Below are 6,931 nucleotides of genomic sequence, written 5' to 3'. Positions count from 1 at the left end.
GTTGGTCTGATCCATATAGTTGTATATAAAATGCACTTTTTATCTTTCAAAAACTGTTTCCCAGAGCTAAACCCTTCATCCAATTTCTAAATTTGCAGCATTTGTAAATTTTAAAAGCCAATATAAAGGAATAGTGGTGGTAAAAATAAGCCATTGTGGATTGGAGTAACCTTTTTTGGGGCACCCACTAATTAGGGGTACTTTGTCACAGTAAGTGGGCTTAGCACTATATGACCGTATAGTGTGACCAAACCCCCGTAATTTTTTGGGAGCCGCCACTCGCGGCACATCGCCGTTGACCGCGGCGCGCTCAGTGCGCCTGCGCGCCGCTGTCTACGGCGCATGCGCCGTAGACAGCGGTGCCCGTCTTTCGCCAAATATCTCCTAAACCGTGTAGGTTTAGGAGATATTTTGTGGACCTACAGGTAAGCTTTAATCTAGGTTTACCTGTAGGTCAAAGTTGGTTGTAAGGCTTTACAACCACTTTAAGCCAGCAAAATGGTCCCGGGCTGAAAGTGGTTAACTAGCCTTGCAGGAGGCCGGGGCTGTGTATCTGCAGACTCTGCACTGAGCAGACACTGGTGCGCTTTGCCACATCACCCCCCCCCCCACCCGCTCACAGCACACTGTGTGCTTTACACAACACCGCACCGCAAAACTCACACAGCGCCGGGGACTCGGGCAGAGCGCCGAACAGCGCAGGCAGGGGAGGGAGACACCTGCACTGGAAATCCCATTCAAAGCCCGCACTGTCCGGGTGAAGAGGGTTTCCATAGGTGCCGGAATGGCAGACAAAAAGCCCTGAATAGAGTAATTATCAGACAGATGAAGTAACTCTTGATGTCTTTACAGGTAAACAAGATGTTCAATGTCAGCAGTGAAATGGAACCAACCGCGGTTTACAGCCATGAGAATTTGATCACAGCCCTGGTTTTATCTATCACCACTCTTGTGGGTGTCCCCGGCAATGCTCTGGTGCTTTGGGTTACTGGAGTGAAGATGGAGCGGACCGTGACCACTGTTTGGTTTGGGAACCTTGCTCTGGCCGATATCATGTGCTGCTTGTGTCTTCCATTCATTGTAGTGCAGTACTTCTACTCCTCATGGCTGTACGGACCTGCTCTCTGCAAGATGTTATTTTTCATCCTCTTCCTTAACATGTACACCAGTGTCTTCACCCTGGTGGCCATCAGCATTGACCGATGGATTCTGGTTGTCCATCCCGTGTGGGCCCGAAATCACCGAAGAATCAAAATGGCGTGGATGATATGCTTGGCTATTTGGATGTTGTCCTTCGTGATGTGTCTGCCTATCGCCATCTACAAAAAATATCACACCTTTGATAACAGGACCTTCTGCTATTCAGAACCTCACATAAGAGAGCCCTTCTATCTCACATGTGCAATGTTTGGATTTCTGATCCCTCTTATTATCATTTGTATCTGTTACACTCATCTGGCTTTTGCAGTAAAAAATATCAGATTTTCTGAAGTAGGTAGAAAAACCATCAAGATGTCAATAAGTGTTATTGTCGTGTTTTTCATCACCTGGGCCCCCTACCACATCATGGGAGTAATCCTGCTACACACTTTTAATGGTGTATTGTACATCCTGGCCTTTCTCTCACTGCCTCTGGCCGCATTCAATAGTTGCATCAACCCAATACTCTACGTCTTCATGGGGAGAGATATGAAGCAGAAGCTGAGACAGTCTATTGGCGAGATCATACAAAATATATTTAGGGAGAACTTATTATCTCCACCAGGCAATGAGGACCAGCGCACCCCAGAAGAAGAAGAAGGACTCCCGATATAATGTATGGAATGGATTTGTAGATGTTTTAGCGCATTTTTAGCTTTATTAGTGATTGTAATGAACTGCCTTCTCAAAATCTTATCATTGCGTGTTAGGGCGGCCATACTGTATGTCATGAATAAGTCACATGGCATCAGGGCTTAGTGCTTATTGGCCATTCGGGGTGATAGGTGTTATCAGTATATGTGCACCCCCCCTCCCCCCTCCAAGTTGTCCAATCTGTCCACCGATCACTAACCCGGGAACAAGTCTGCTTATCTGTAGTCAGAAATCTTTATCTCTTTACTAGTTCAGGGCACGGGACACATAGTAGTGAAGGAAGAGGATAAAGATGACAGCCAGGAAACTGGCTTCTGCAGATGTAAAATAACAATGACATATACAGTGTATATATACATTTATACTACCTACCAAAATAATAATAATAATAATAATAATAATAATAATAATAATAATAATAAATAATAATAATAATAAATAGGGCTTTTTTTCAGCAGGAACGTGGGGGAACGAGGTTCCGGCACCTCCTGCACTAAATGTTTGTAATGACAACAGGTGCTGGGGTGTCCTAAAGGGCTATTAAAGCTGGCTGCTTAGGGATCTATTGTTATTGGGGGCATCAATTGTTGCGGGCGGGGGAGGGGGTCTATTTTTGCTGGGGAAGTCTATGGTTGCTGGGGGGCTTTTTGACTTTTTTTCCTTGTTTGGGGTTTCTTGGTTGCTAAGAGGGATTGACAATTTCGGAAGGGATCTACTGTTGCTGGCTGCTAGAAGATTTATTCATACTGGCTGATAGGAGATCTATTGTTGCCAGTGGGGGTTTATAGTTGCTGGAGTTGATCTGTTCTCGCTGGTGGGCTATATTGTTGCAGGGGAAACTATTGTTGCTGGAGGGTCTATTGTTGCTGAGGAAGTGTACTGTAGGTGTTGGTAGATCTATTGTTGCTGTTGGGGGGGGGGGTTCTATATTTGCTTAAATAGATCTATTGTTGCTTGGAAATTTATTGTTGCTGAAGGTTTCTATTGTTGCTGAGAGAGGAGGTCTATTGTTGTTGGTTGCAGGGGATCCATTTTACTGGTTTTCTTGTTATTATTAGCACATTCCATATATATTATTTAGCATCACAAATTAACCACTTACGGAGCGCCGACCGTTGTTTTATGTCACTACTTTGAAGAGGAATATCGTTGTTATGGCAGCTACCATAACCCCGGTATCCTCTTCTTCAGCGGGCGGTCCTCTTTCAGATAAAAGTGGCAGCGGCGGAGGCAATCAGATCCTTCTTCCAGTTGGGCATGGAGACAAGTGAGGGGAAGATGCCCCCCCCCACCCGCCTCCATACCACTGTGGGGCAGAAGTGACGTCAAAATGTTACTTCCGCCCATAACTCTTAAATGGACAATTTCTTTTTTTTCTCAAATGACATTTAATTTTTTTTTCTTTTTTTTGCATTTTAGTATAAATATGAGATCTGAGGTCATTTTGACCCCCCAGATCTCATATTTAAGAGGTCCTGTCATGTTTTTTCATTTTTTTTCTATTACATTCCTTGTAATAGGAATAAAAGTGACAGCATTTTTTTTTAAAGCAGTGTAAAAATAAAAAATAAATAAGAAAAAAATAAAATAAAAATGTAAACGCGCCCATCCCGCCAAACTCACGTGCGGAGTGAACGCATAAGTGAGCAGCGTCCGCATAAGAAAAAACAGCGTTTAAACCACACAATGTGAGGTATCGCCGCGATCGTTAGAGCGAGAGCAATAATTCTAACCCTAGACCTCCTCTGTAACCAAAACATGCAACCTTGTAGAATTTTTTAAACGTCGCCTATAGAGCTTTTAAGGGTAAAATTTTGTCGCCATTCCAGGAGCGGGGCGCAATTTTGAAGTGTGAAATGTTGGGTATCAATTTACTTGGAGTAACATTATCTTTCACAATATAAAATTGGGCTAACTTTACTGTTCTCTTATGTTTAATTTTAGAAAAGTGTATTTTTCCCCAAAAAAGTGCGCTTGCAAGACCGCTGCGCAAATACGGTGTGACATAAAGTATTGCAACGACCGCCATTTTATTCTCTAGGGTGTTCGAAAAAATATATATATAACGTTTGGGGGTTCTAAGTAATTTTCTAGTAAATAAAATGTTTTTAACTTGTAAACACCAAATCTCAGAAAGAGGCTCGGTCCTTAAGTGGTTAATACTTGGTTGCATATTCTCCAAAAGGGGCGGTACTGAGAGGCGGGTAGCGGGTGGAACTAAGGGACATTGCTCGGAGGTGGGTAGGGGGCGGAGACAAGAGGTGACTCAGAAGTTGGGAGTACCTGCACCTATTCTGTGAGAAAAATTCCCTGATAATAATATTATAATAATAATATAATAATAATGATCTATTTCAGTAACTCGGGTTAAAAACAGAGGATTTTGCTGCATACGTTTGTAAATACTGTACATGTAGAAGCCGCACTGCCGCATGAAGGCACCTCTGGTAAGTGTGGTCCCATACCCTGGACTATCTGAGTTCCCAACTATGGGAGATATATAGCAATTCACAAACAGAGAGGAGGCTCACCTAGAGGAAGCAACACCTCAGAAGTCCAGACACCTCCTTTACAAGACACCTGAAGACTCCCGGTGATGTGTCTGCACCGAATCCCCAAAAAAAACCCAAAAATGGCGGCAGCCTCGATCTGCGGGTACATGTGAGCACCCCAATACACAACTCAATAAAAGAGAGTCCCCAACACATTTTTAACCCCTTCAATATCGGGAACTTTCACCCCCGTCCTGCCCAGGCCAAATTTCAGCTCTGTCACATTTTGATTGACAATTGCTCGGTCATGTAACACTGTACACATATGATATTTTTATCCTTTTTCTTTCTTCACATAAATAGAGCTTTCTTTTGGTGATATTTAATCACTGCTGAAGTTTTTATTTTTTGCTAAATAAATAAAAAAAAGACAAAAAATTTTGAAAAAAACATTGTGTTTTTTTTTGTTTCTGTTTTAAAATTTTGCAAATAAATAATCTTTCTTCATAAATGTATTTCCTTATATAATATGTATTGTATTCTGCTACATTTCTTAGGTGAAAATAACCCAAATCAGTGTATATTATTTAATCTGTTATGTATTTATATATGGAGATCATATCCCCCTTATGTATTTATAGATGGAGATCATATCCCCCCTTATGTATTTATAGATGGAGATCATATCCCCACTTATGTATTTATACATGGAGATCATATCCCCCCTTATGTATTTATACATGGAGATCATATCCCCCCTTATGTATTTATACATGGAGATCATATCCCCCCTTATGTATTTATACATGGTGATCATATCCGCCCTTATGTATTTATACATGTTGATCATATCCCCCCCCCTTATGTATTTTTATGTGTTGATCATATCCCCCTTAATCTCCTGTTCTCAAGAGAGAATACATTCAGTTCCTCTAATCTTTCCTCATAGCCGAGCTCCTCCATGCCTCTTATCAGTTTGGTTGCCCTTCTCTGCACTTTCTCCAGTTCCCCGATATCCTTTTTGTGAACTGGAGCCCAAAGCTGAACTGCATATTCCAGATGCAGTATAGACGTAGATTCCCTCTACACAAATATTAGACAAGATGATGCCTTGGAGGCCATGGAATGGGTCCTAAACGGATCATCAGAACTAGAAGGTCCACAAGAGAAATTTATTATCGAAGCCATAGAACTGGCCATGAAGAGCAATTACTTTTGGCACGATAAATCGTACTTTCGCCAACATAAAGGCATATCAATGGGTGCAAAGTATGCACCTAGTGTGGCAAACATTTTCTGAAGTAAGTGGGAACAAGAATAGATCTATGACAAATTTAGGCCAGGCATAGCATTATATAAAAGGTATATCGATGATGTAATTATCCTGTGGAGGGTAACGGAGGAAGTCTTGAAAGGGTTCTTAGAGGAGATCAACCATAATCAATATCATATCTCCTTTTCCGGAGGATGGAATTCTGAGCAAGTCAACAACTTCCTGGATTTAGTGGTATATAGACAAGCAGACCAACCATATACACACACCTTTTTTATAGATACGGAACACAATGGGTATATCCCCACATATACTTGCCACCATCTCAGATGGCTAGGGGGTATACCCAAGGGCCAACTCATGCGGATTTGCAGAAATTGTAAGGATTCAAAGGAGTACACAAAAAAGGCAGAGGTGTTGACAGAGAGATTTGTGGCAAAAGGATATAAAGAAAATATAGTGAGAGAAGTAGGAAAGCAATTGGAAGCAATGGACAGGAGGGAGATTTTGAAGGATAAACCAAAACAAGAGAATTAATTCAGTATGGTATTTGTTTCCGATTATCACAGACAACACAAGGAATTTGAAATATAATATTAAACAAATGGCCTATTCTTCTCCAAGGCAACCCTCTGGCCAAGCTCCTACCAGCCAGGCCAGGGTTTGTCTACCAAAGAGCTCCCAATCTGAGGGATAGATTGGTGAAAAATGTACCTGGCCCTCCAAAAAGATTGGGAACTTTTCTGGACCATAAAGGGTTCTACACATGTGGGAGATGCAAAATGTGAAGCACAATCAGAGAAAGACCCAGAAAAACTACCACATTCACATCCTTTGTTATCAAAAAAGAATATAAGATAAATAAACTGATAACATGCCAAAGTAAATGCGTCACATATCTGCTGACTTGTCCATGTGGCCTACAATATTTGGGCAGGACAACCAGACAACTATGTGTAAGGACTAGGGATGAGCTTCGAGTTTGAGTCCAACATGAGTTGACTCGAACATCAGCTGTTCGATCGTTCGCCAAAGATCGAACATTATGGGGCATTCACGCAAAATTAGAGTGGCGCGTCACGCCCCATAATGCACTGCATCATCGCAGTGCATTGCTGGCTGATGATTGGCCAAGCATGCTTTGGCCAATCACAGCGCTGTCAGCAAAGAGAGCCATAAATGGCTAAAGGCAGGGTGCCTTTGGCCAATTATGGCTCAGGGGGTTAAGTAAATACCCCACACTATATAAGGCCGCCTGCACGTCAGCCTTGTGTATTGTATTGAACAAATATGTGCCTTTGCTTAGGATAAC

The 6,931-nt window shown here is 42.0% G+C and overlaps 1 pseudogene; it reads left to right on the top strand.

Annotated features, from left to right (window-relative positions):
- The first annotated feature begins 861 nt into the window (after positions 1-861).
- On the top strand, positions 862-2,051 carry LOC143973590 (C3a anaphylatoxin chemotactic receptor pseudogene; annotated as a pseudogene).
- The last annotated feature ends 4,880 nt before the right edge of the window (positions 2,052-6,931 follow it).

The sequence above is a fragment of the Lithobates pipiens genome, unplaced genomic scaffold (genome assembly GCF_037356315.1).
Source record: "Lithobates pipiens isolate NorthernLeopardFrog02 unplaced genomic scaffold, aLitPip1_a1.2 Scaffold_84, whole genome shotgun sequence".
In the NCBI taxonomy this organism is placed as follows: Eukaryota; Metazoa; Chordata; class Amphibia; order Anura; family Ranidae; genus Lithobates; species Lithobates pipiens.
The sequence above is the reverse complement of the archived record's forward strand: the minus strand, read 5'-3'. Positions and strand labels throughout refer to the sequence as shown.